General features: G+C 41.0%; 1 pseudogene; it reads left to right on the plus strand.

The window, feature by feature from the left end:
* Positions 1–8,830: 8,830 nt before the first annotated feature.
* Positions 8,831–11,349, plus strand: LOC113627396 (AP-3 complex subunit beta-2-like; annotated as a pseudogene).
* Positions 11,350–12,254: the final 905 nt, after the last annotated feature.

Below are 12,254 nucleotides of genomic sequence, written 5' to 3' on the forward strand. Positions count from 1 at the left end.
TGAGCTAACAATACGTTATTCTTTGTCTGCCTGTTTTTTTTTTTCCTGCTGCTAAAGGTCTTATCAGATAAGCAAGTGACTCTACACAGCCTGAGTCTCTTTCTAAAGAATGGTCTCACTGCCTTGAAAAGGACTCATAATCACTCTGTTCCCTTTCCTTATATATGTTTGCTGGACTCCTTGGGGAGGCTTTGAAATTCTGACACTTAGTGTAAGTGCAGAGTGTTTGCCAAAAATATTCTTTGTTGGGGAGGCTGAGGACTTTTTTTTATTTACTTATGGACACAGCATATTTTATAGCCTCTCAGAGTGAGGAAATGACAAAAATCGAAGGTAAAATAACTTTGGTTTGTGCAAAAGGAGATGGGGAAATTTTGAGAAAGGAAACTCCTTAAGAATTAATCAAAGTGGCTTAAGAGGAAATGATATTTACTGAACACCTATTATGTGCCAAATCTTGTATAAAGTGTCTATGTACATTTTATATAATGTGTTTGCAACAAATCATTGATGTGGATGTTATCCCAACCTTTTCTTTTAGATAGTGGCATTGATACTAAAAGAGTTTAATATCTTTTTCAAAACCAACTGCCTAAATATCTCTTCATTTTGAAAAACATGAGCTTCTAGATTCAAATACGTAAAAGTCAGGAGAATGCAAAAGGTAAGAATATTGTTTACAGATGTGATTTACTCTTTCCCTCTTTTTTTTTTCAAATACTCTGTATTTTTTTCCCTTTACATCCTTGCTCCCCTAGTTATTGTATAGTCATACTATTTATAGGATTCTAGAGGAATAGGAAGCCTTTTAAAAGCAATCCTGGTGAAATCTCCCTCTTGTTGATCAAATAATTATCATTTGCTTAATAATTTGAAACTTTTCATTAAACCTCAATTTATAATGTATATCCTGCCAAAGTTCTCTAAAATGTAAGCTAAGGCCAAGATAGAGTAGCAGGTGCCACATTTGTCGTTTCACTAAGAACAACAACACAAACAGACAACATCTACGAAGTAACGTTTTCCAACCCTGCACATTAGGCAACCCAGGACAGCGATACCTGAATGAAGTAAACTCTGTGACTGTCCCCCTGGTTATGACCTCATGAGGGCTCCCAGACTGCAGCACTGAGAGGCAAGACCTAGTCACAGCCTAGCAATCTCACTGAACCGAGAAGATGGAGATGGAAGGTTGGGGGATGTGGTGCAAAGCCTAAAATTAAGATCTAGTATGATGTGCTGCTTTCATACCTGGTGAATCCAAAAGGGCCTCAAGTGGTATAACTACAAATTCCCCTTCCAACTCTGCTCTGGTGGATGAGGTCCTCTAGCCAAACAACTTCCCTTATTAGTAAGACCAGGCACAGTTCTTGTTTGTCTTTGAGTAGTGGTTTTCAGTTTCCTGACAGCCCATGGAATTATTAAACACACTAATCACAACCTACCACAATAACTAAGATCACACCCCTTAGTACTACAAAGCCTGTCTCCCATAGCCTCTAGTTGTTCACTCTGTCCCTGAGTGCCACCTCTATATGGTCCATGTGGTGTGCTGTGTCCTCCTCCCCTAGGCTGTGAGTGTATGTGACTAATAACATATGTGACTATGGTCAATCTCATTTATCCAGTGTTGGGTGATATGTGTTTGGTTACTTCCATAACTCTAGGGTGGAAATCCCTTCCTCATCAATGGGGTAATTAGGAGGTGATTAAAAGAAGCAGGCCAAGATGTGAAAGGTTTACAGGTCAAAATACTGGAGAGACAGGATCTGCACAGAAATAAAACAATAAAGGTCAGCAGAGCATTTCCTCAAATCTTCATCTCATGACTGACAAACACACATTTAAGGGAAACAACTTGAGGGCAGGGAAAGTATCATGCAATCAGAAAGGAAACAAAACTCTTAATTCACAGCAAATCCAATAGAGTACTTAGAAAACTCAGAATATCTCAGTAGTGGGGCAAAATTAGATGTAGATTAGTCTAATCTAATGCTACTTAACATAGTTTAGAAGCAATCTCAAAAGGATTTCTCAGTAACATAACTGTGCTCCAGAAGGAAGCTCAAGAATATTTATAGACATACAAAAATATTCAGCAGCAACAAAGTTAAAATCACGATGCCTGGCATTCCATCAAAAACTATGAGGTAAGCTAAGAATCAGGAAAGTATGACCCAGGAGGAGAAAAACCAATCAATAGAAACAGACTGAGAAATGACCCAGATAATAGAATTATTAAATAAGGACATTAAAACTGTTACTATTATATTTCTATATTCCAAGATGAAAGGGGAAATATTAAACATAAGTAGAGACATGAATGATATGAAAAATAAATTGAACTTCTAAATGTGAAAACTACAATGTCGGACATGAAACACACTTGTTTGGATTGAAAACAGGGGGTGCTTCAGAAGAAAAGATTGGTGAACTTGAATACACAGCAACAGAATCTACCCAAAATGAAACACGGGGAGTATGAAGACTGTGAAAAAAGTGAATGTATCATCAGTGAGCTGGGGGACAACTTCAAGTGGGCTACCACATGTGTAACTGGAGTCAAAGGAAAACAACTCAGGGCAGGAGGTAGAAAAAAAAAGACTTGAGGAAATAATGGCCGTAATTGTTCCAGGTTTGATGAAAACTACAATTCCACAGATCCAAGAAGCTCAACAAATCCCAAGTACAGAAAACAACACAAAAGCTCATCTTAAACTGCTTAAAAACAGTGATAAAGAGAAAATCTTAAAAGCAGCTGGAGAAAAGTGATATGTTTTGAATAAAAGAATGAAGATAAGAATGATAGATTTCTCATCAGAAGCAATGCAAGTCAGAGGAAAGTGGAGCAACTACTCTACTAAAAGAAAACACTATCAACCTAGAATTGACAACATAGTAAAATAAGCCTTCAAAAATGAAGATGAAATAAAGACTTTCTTAGACATCTAAGGCTAAAAGAATTCATCACCAGCAGACCTGTGCTGCAGTAAATGCTAAAAGGTCCTTCATGCAGAAGGAAAATAATACCAGATGGAAACAGGTAGCTACATAAAGCAATTAAGGACACCAGACATTATAAATATATAATTATAACATACTTTCTCTTCCTTTTAATCTCTATAAAATTAATTGAATGTGTGTAGTAAAAAATAGTAACAATGTATTGGGAGGTTTATAATATATTTAGAAGCTAAATGCATAACAACAATATTACAAAGGCCAGTAAAGAGGCAAGAGAAGTAAACCACAGCAAGGTCTTATGCTATACATGAAGTCATATAATAATACTTAAGTTATAAGTTAAAGACATACAAGAAATGATGGAGACTTGTCAAAAGGACACAGGAGCAAACTGACGGAGCTCCCGTTCGGGGAAAATTTTAGCATCAAAATAAATCATAATTATTTAGATTATACTCTATTTAATAAATTAGGACTCTGAGTCTGTACTGATACAATAAATAGACACAAAATAAATAGTTAAGGAAGAGGAGAAAGCTCTAAATTTCAGGAACCGTTTTCATCAATCATACTCATTGACAGTGTTCTGTAGACCCAGTCTAAATTCCACTTTCTATTATAAATTGGTAAACCAGTTCAAAAAAAATGAAAGGCTCCTTAAACTGTACAGACAGCATACTTGATTGAAGGCATGAAATAAAACCTCATTTATCTGTATTTGGAATTTTTCTTGTTATTGCTCTTATTGATTCAGAAACACAATTTTTCATTTGCTTAAACATTTCTTGTCTAAATCTTTTTGTAATCTTCATCAAAATGTCTGCTTTCATGATATGCCTAGTCCAGCTTTTAAATCCAAGGAAAAAAAATCATACAATTTTGATAAACGGACACTCAATTGATTCTCTGAACTTTTAAAATGCAGCTATGTGCTCAACAGTACTACTGAAGTTGATCTATTTGTTTTTATTTTAAATCCAGAAATAACTGCTTATGTGTGAAACCACCACATATGATCTCTTTCTACCTCACAATTGACAGAAATCATATTTATTGTTACCTCTAAATAAATAAAATAAAATTACTACTCTCTCAGGACTAGCTATGGAAATAAGACAGAAAAGACTTTTTAGAATCTCTTTTTCTTTATATCTGATACCACAAAATATCTGCAAAAAAATGGCATTTCTAGTAAAATATAACAAAAACTTTGGACAATAGAGCCTTATCATATAGATACATGTAATAAGCCTCAGATATGCATGTTTTGGAAAAAAGAAAAAAATATATCCCAGATAGAAAGTGACAGCAGAAGAACTCTTTCTCCTTCCTTCTTTACATCCTATTTATTGAGTGTCAAATATGTGCCAGTAACTGTTCTAGGTTCAAAATGCAAACTCCTTACAGTCAAGCTTCATATGCTGACCACCACTGTCTCACCTCCAATGATGTTTTATTGCCTGAATTAAATATAGGTTATCTTTCTTTAAATAAAACTGTAAAAATTGCTAAAGTGTACTCTAGGTATTAAGACTAATACTTAATAAATAATAGTATTATTAAAATAATTAAGAATGACTTTTGATAGAGGTTTTAATAAATACAATTTCTGGGATTTATTTACAGACAGTTATTAGACATAACTTTGAAAATTATCTTCAGATAATAAGAAAAGTCAATGAGATTCTTAGAAAGGATGTGCAGTAATCTTCATTCCCTTAGGAAAAGAAATTACCTGGTTTTCTCCCTAGATATATTTTCAGATGAAATTGCAGAAGATAAAAACATATTGTTTTCTGAACCAAAAAGCTGAGCATTTTCGAGTTTAAAATTTATTATTGATGGCTGTCACAAAACAACTTTGTAATTATATGATAAAGAGAAAAAGAACATTTATATTTCTTTAGTTTGTTTTTTGACTGTAAAATCTTTTAATCTCTCCTCCCTCGACAACAACAAAAATGCATATCTAATTCTCAGTATTTTAAAGTGTTTTTTAACAGATTGAATGAACAAGACAGTTAACTTAGTCACAACAGTCAATAAAATCCTAGAAAAAATATATTGAATTTTTCCAGATGAAATCATCATTGACCTTCTGATAAGCCTCACCTTGCTCCTGAAAATATAAGCCTTCTAAGCCAAAAATATTATTGGATGTATTTGGTTATTATCTAGTGAATATGCTATCAAAATGTTAACATTACAATTTAAAATAACAACACCCCAAAAATAACTAATCCAAAAACTTCATGCTGTTTACCACAATGTTCATTGCAGCACTATTTACAATAGCCAGGAGACGGAAACAACCTAGGTGTCCATCGACAGATGAATGGATAAAGAAGGTGTGGCATATATATACAATGAAATATTACTCAGCCATAAAAAGAAACGAAATTGAGTTATCTGTAGTGAGGTGGATGGAACCTAGAGACTGCCATAGAGTGAAGTAAGTCAGAAAGACAAAAACAAATACCATATGCTAACACATATATATAGAATCTAAAAAAAAAAATGGTTCTAATGAACCTAGGAGCAGGACAGAAATAAAGACACAGACACAGAGAACGGACTTGAGGACCTGGGAAGGGGGAAGGGTAAGCTGGGACGAAGTGAGACAGTGAGCGAATAGCACTGACATATATACACTACCAAATGAATGTAAAATAGATAGCTAGTGGGAAGCAGCCACATAGCACAGGGAGATCAGCTCCGTGCTCTGTGTCCTCCTAGAGGGGTGGGATAGGGAGGGTGGGAGGGAGACGCAAGAGGGAAGGGATATGGGGATATATGTATACATATAGCTGATTCACTTTGTCATACAGCAGAAACTAACACAACATTGTAAAGCAATTATACTCCAATAAAGGTGTTTAAAAAAAAAAAAAAGAACTTCATGCTGGACTCCAGGATGATTTCAAAAGGGAGTAAAGTTAAAAATAAAGCAGCAAATAAAAGGAAGAGTGTTTAAATAACAAACTCCACAGAATCAATGAAGATGTATAAAAGAGATTAGAAAATCAAAATTTTAAAAAGGTACTTGTCCATTATTTCATAACACAGAAAATCATCCAAGTTATGAACAGTATGCTAGGTTCTGGGGCCTAGCAAATTCTTTATTTGTTTATTTTGTTAATAGTAGCATACATTTCTAAAATTCTCATGCATTCAGAGATTTCTACTAAGATTATGATATGCATGCAAACAATTTGATATACCCAGAGAGTGAAGCCCCAAATCTAGCCTTCCCAGCCAACTGAACAATGGAAGGGGGAAGGGAGAAGACAGATGTACCCCTGAAGGCCAGGGTAGAACAGATGATAAACATACTTTAAACAAAGAATTGTAGGACAACACTTGCATGATATAGTCCTAAGACTGTGCTTTCAATAATGAAGATGGAATCATCCATCTCAACTATTTGTCGGTGTGATTACCAAACTAGCACCTCACTGAGCATTGGTTAGGCTGTGTGGACTAAATACTTGAGCATGGAAATTACTGTATGTATGTATGTATTCAGCCTGGGATGAAGAGTTAGGTAAGACATCTACATTTGAGTAGTTATTGATTAAACTTAAATACAAAATTCTTAGAAATAATCCTGTCCGGGTTCTGGAATGAATAAATTGTCTCTATTCTAATCTGGTCTTTCTTCTTCTTTTCAATGTGTTCCAAAGTATTGTGCTGCCCTGGTGTGCCCTACAACTGGTTTCTTTCATGTTTCTGAATCCTTACTAGCATTACTTAGGCCTGATCTTACAATTGATCAAAATATTCAAGTTCGAAGTGTTTATCAATTGCTACCCATGTCTGCTTTACCAGTACACTTCACCACCACCGCTATAGATTTTTTTCTCTCTATTCTAGTGATTTTCAACCCTGCTTACACATGAGAATCAGATGGAGAGCTTCTAAAACTAATATTGCCTGAGCCCCATCTCAGGCCATTAAATCAGAATCTATGAGAGTGGGGCTCCACTATGTCTTTTTAAAAGCTCCCTCGGCAGTTATGATGTGCAGCCAAGGTTCAGACCTGCTGCTTTAACCTGAATGCCATACTCAGTGTCTTCTCTCCCTCTCTCTCCCCACCCCATGCTACAGTGATCACGCTGTTTATATTCTACTCTTCAGCTGTCAACTGTCACTTGCTAGGTAAATTCCAGCTAAGAAAGAGTGTCCCACTGTGATGAAGAAACACATGGGTATCACGATGTCATGGTATATATGTGTATGTAACATCACCTCTGTCAAGGTGTTTTGTTTTCTAACAATTTACTAATCTATTCCTATACCCCAAACATTCATCTATCCATACATTGTACATAATTGTGGGTCATTCAGAGATTCTGTACTTCAGACAAGAACTACCCCACCTCCTTACAGGTGACACATGGAAAAAAAAAGCTCTCTTCCAAAAATGCTCACAGGAAATTTCTATAGATATTTTCTCGAAACAGGCTTAAATGGGGACACTATCATAATGGGAGAGAATTCTGCCTAATATACATACACCTTAAGGAGTAGAGAATCTTTCATTGTAATCCTCTCACCTTTTCTATCAAAAAATAGTTTTTGTGATAGGGCTATTTCTTGTTATAATATTGTTATTATTAGGCTACAGACAAGTAAAATATTTTAAAATGTATTAACATTACTGCCAACTTTAAAAATATACACTCAAGATGTACTTGAAAATGTGCCAATTGTAAAACAAAACCAAAGCAACTTGAAAGAAATGTTGAAATAAATAACACTGACAGAAAACTGTGATAATAATAAAGGCCACTTTGACTAACCCCCAGTTCTAGTACCCATCCCTGGGTGTAGCCAGAGTGTGCATGTTTTTCAAAAAAATTTTCCTATGCATTTACAAATATATACACACATATTGTTGCTGTATTTAGAACACATTGTTTTAAAACTCTTCCTCATTTGCTACTTGTGATTTCTTTCAGGTCAGCGCCAAGATGCTGAGAAGCCCTGTGCCTTTGGACCGTTCTAGAGCTCATTGTTGGAGCGTTAAAACATGCCAAAGCCCACAAACCAAGCATAAGTTGAGACGGCACCCCAAAGGGATCCAGAAATTCATCACCACTTTACTTCTTTAGGTAACGCCTGAATGTGCTTCATGGGACATGGATTATTATGGTGACGGGAGGGCAGGTATCCATGGTGAGGAGACAAGAAAATAACTTCAAAGAAAATTCTTTGGAGCTAGAACTAGAACATCACATTGATGGTCCCATTGTGTTGTTTTGCAAGATTACCTGGCCAAGACCACACCCCAAATTCTAGATATTACTCTAGAGAGGACGGATTACGTGCCTGAGCGATTACGAGGGGGCAGGAGAGGTGGAACAAGTGATACTCCTCAGGGCAGTTTCTCAGTCTGTGGTCAATGAACCACCTAGACATAAAGAACAGCTGATGCTTGTTTAAAATGCGTAGGCCCTGGGCTTCCCTGGTGGCGCAGTGGTTGGGAGTCTGCCTGCCGATGCAGGGGACGCGGGTTCGTGACCCGGTCCGGGGGGATCACGCGTGCCGTGGAGCGGCTGGGCCCGTGAGCCATGGCCGCTGAGCCTGCACATCCGGAGCCTGTGCTCCGCAACGGGAGAGGCCGCAGTGGTGACAGGCCCGCGTACCGCAAAAAAAAAAAAAAAAAAATGCGTAGGCCCCTCACTCTCATTTCAGACTCCCAGCCTCCAGCACCGTCCTGGCTTCAGAACGCCACCGTAGAAAAACCCAGAACTCACCTACTCCCACAGACACGCTGAATCCGCAGCTATATACAGAACAACTTCCGGAGGGAGGGGAACGACACCTAAAAACGGAGTCTCAGTGACTCCTTCACCTCCAGCCAATGAGGCAAGGCCCCCCGTCGAAGAGGCCACCAGAGTCGGAGGCACAATTGCTCCATAAACCCCACGTGCGGTGGCGCAACCCACACCCTGAGGGAACTCGAAATCCATGCTCCTCCCTAAGGAGAAAAGGGTTTGGACCCCAGCTTTTAAGACCTGCACCTGAGAGACAAGCTCCCAAAACATCTAGTTTTCAAAACCAAGGGGGCTCCCATCCTCAAGACCCTGAGAAACAACACTTAAACGGCTCGGAGGCCACTCACCCGCCGCAGGGCTCAGCGCACAGGTGGCACCTCCAGAAGTGCCCGGAATTTACGTGAATGAGGCTCCTTTGTTCATCTTAAAGCCTAGCCTGAGGGACAGGCGTCTCTTTAACACAGTCTAGAGGCCTGAGGGCTTGCGGCGCCGTAGTCCAGCGCTCCCTCAATAAAGCTCCGGCCCGCCTGGCGCCATCTTCCTGTTATCTCTAGGCTCCGCCCCTTCTCCCTCCTCCCAGGTACCACCCGTTCCGTCCGTATTGTCTACTATGTACTGTCCATCACGTATTGTTCATCGTATATGCGCATCAAATTTTTTCCACTCTAAGATCTTCAGTAGTTAGCATGTTGACTATCAGCCATATTAAACCTCAAAAAAATGACCTCCTCTTATTGGACTCAGAGCTTTAACGCTTCATCCACGGTGCCGAAAACTATTAACATTCTTGTTAAGTCTAAAGAGACTGAAAAAAAGATTTAAATATTTATAAAAATCATTAGGAAATGTTGTCTGTAGGTTCTGCTGGGGGGACCTAGTGTACTGGGTATTTTAATTCTACGTGTGGGAATCGTGTAAATGTGGAATTAGCACAGGTCCTTCCCATTTTTCTGGTTCACTTGATCATCTAGGAGAGACCCACAGAACGTTATCCACGAGGTTTCACAGACTTGTAGGAATGGATCCATTTGTTCTTGCCACCTTGAGAAAGGCTGGGCTTTATGACGCGCAGCCTCTTATTTCCCTTCGTCAGCGCTGAGTGTGATTCCTGGGACCTGAGGCCCTCCTGGCTCCCTCGGCTTCCTCCAGTCCAGCCCTGCCCATTGCTCTCTGTGTCGACCACCAGCAAGTTTTCTTTTTCTTTTTCTTTTTCTTGGCTGCGCAACTTGTGAGATCTTAGTTCCCAGCATGGGACTGAACCCCAGCCCTCGGCAGTGAAAGCACAGAGTCCTAATGACTGGACCGCCAGGGAATTCCCAAACTGCCAGCAGCTTTTGATTCAAGAAGCTTCCTTTAAGGGAGGAGCTATTTTTCCTAAATGCAAATTGTTACACTGTAAGTTGTTAAATAAAATATTTTGTGCTCTCAAAAAAAAAAGGCTTCTCCAGGACTCTGAGTGTATCACACCCCCTCCAACCTCCACACCCTAGTTCACCTACCCCCGTACTGACTCCAGTCCTGTCCTTCTCCCACTGATATCCTCTACCTACTGGTGCCCTCCTCCCACTTATCCTTCCCTCCCTCCTATTTGGCCCACCTCCCTTCTCCCCCTACCTGCTGCCCCTTGCTCCAACTGAGGGGCCCAAGTACCTCTGACCCATTCTCTCCCTGCAGTGAGGTGCAGTACATGGTGCTCCAGAATGTGGCCACCATGTCCACTATGCCCAGACATGTTTGAGCCCTCCTAGAAGACTTTCTACATCAGGCCCATCAACCCCACCCAGATAAGATCCTGAAGCTAGAAGCACTGACCAACCTGGCAAATGAGACTAACATCCATAACTTTCCTACGGGAATGCCAGACCTACATTCACAGCACAGACAGGGATTTTGTGGCAGCCACGGTCCAAGCCACTAGACGCTGGGCAACTAACATAGGCCGAGTGGGTGACATCTGCTGCAATGACCTGGTGCAGCTACTGTCCCACTGTGATGAGCTCGTGGTCACAGAGTCAGTGGTCATCATGAAGAAGCTGCTGCAGATAGACCCAGCACAACATGAGATCATCAAACACTGGGCAAAGATCAGAAAACATCCAGGTGGCCATGGCACGAGCCAGCATCCTGTGGCTCTTCAGTGAGTACTGTGAGCATGTCTCTAGGATTGCACCTGACGTCCTGAGAAAAACAGCCAAGTCCTTCACAGCAGAGGAGGACATCTTCAACCTGCAGGTCATCAACCTGGTTGGCCAAGCTTTACCTGACCAACTCTAAGTAGACCAAACTGCTGAGCATGTATGTACTGAGTCTGGCCGTGTACAACAAGAACTGTGATATCAGAAACCAGGCGCACTTCACCCAGCAATTTATGGTCCCTTTGGAGCAGTGTGGGGCCCTCAGCTGCCATGCCAAGACACTCTTCATGGCACCCAAACCACTCCCAGTCTTGGAATTATTCTTCAAAGACCAGGATCACTTACAGATGGGCTCACTGTCTCATCTGCTCAATGCCAAGGCCGCAGGCTACCAGGAACTCACAGACTGGCCGGAGGAAACCCCGGATCTATCTTTGTACAACTTGGAGATATGTGAATGGACCACATGATCAAATCAGGAGAAGAAGAAGAAGGAGGAGGAGGAAGAGGAGGAGGAGGAGGAGAGGAGGGGGAGGGGGAGGGGGAGGGGAAGGGGAAGCGGAGGGGGAGAGGAGGGAGGGGAGGCGAAGGGAGGGGGAGGGGGAGGGGAGGGGAGGGGAGGGGGAGGAAGAGGAAGAAGAAGAAGAAGGAGAAACCTTTCTACTTAGCCTCTGAGGGGGACTCAGAGCTCACAGTCTACAGGCAGCGACCACCAGTTTAAGAGTGAATCATACAGTAAGAGCAGCAGCAATAGCAGCTCCAGGGAGTCTAGCAGTGAGTTCAAAAATGAAGACCAGGATGAGGATGAGGGGAAGGGGAAGAGCAGTGAGAGTGATCAGAGTGAGGAGGAAGGTGAGAAGAAGGTGAAGAGGAAGAAAGTGCTCAGGCTCCTTCTCAGATGACAACAGTGATTCCATCAATAGTTCATCAAAGTCTGAGAGGCAGCAGGGTCTGAGGAAGAGCAGATGGAACCTGCCTCCTAGAGGATAACCAAAAAACAAACAAAAAACCAGTGGCAAAAGTGCCCCTGCAGCCAAGGAGATCTCCCTGCTCAATCTAGAGGACTTCACTCCTCCCAATATCCAACCTGTCTCTCCTCCCAGGGTTGTGTCTAGCAGTCGGGCTGCTGACCTACAGGGCCTGACACAGACTCTGCCCCCGCCGTGCCCTCACTCCCGATTCCAGTATTGGGTGTTGGGAGGCAGGAGCTGCTGCACCTTTTAGCTGGTGAGGGGCTATCTGTGGGCTACATCTTCAGCAGCCAGCCTTTCTCCCGGGACTCCCACGTAGTGGCTGTGCACATTTACTTCCTTAACAGCTCTGATACCCCTGTCAAGGGCCTTCATGTGAGCATGCCCTGAACTTCCTGCTGGCA

This window comes from Aethalodelphis obliquidens, unplaced genomic scaffold (assembly GCF_003676395.1).
Source record: "Aethalodelphis obliquidens isolate GAN/ISIS:26980383/991018 unplaced genomic scaffold, ASM367639v1 scaffold20, whole genome shotgun sequence".
Lineage (NCBI taxonomy): Eukaryota > Metazoa > Chordata > Mammalia > Artiodactyla > Delphinidae > Aethalodelphis > Aethalodelphis obliquidens.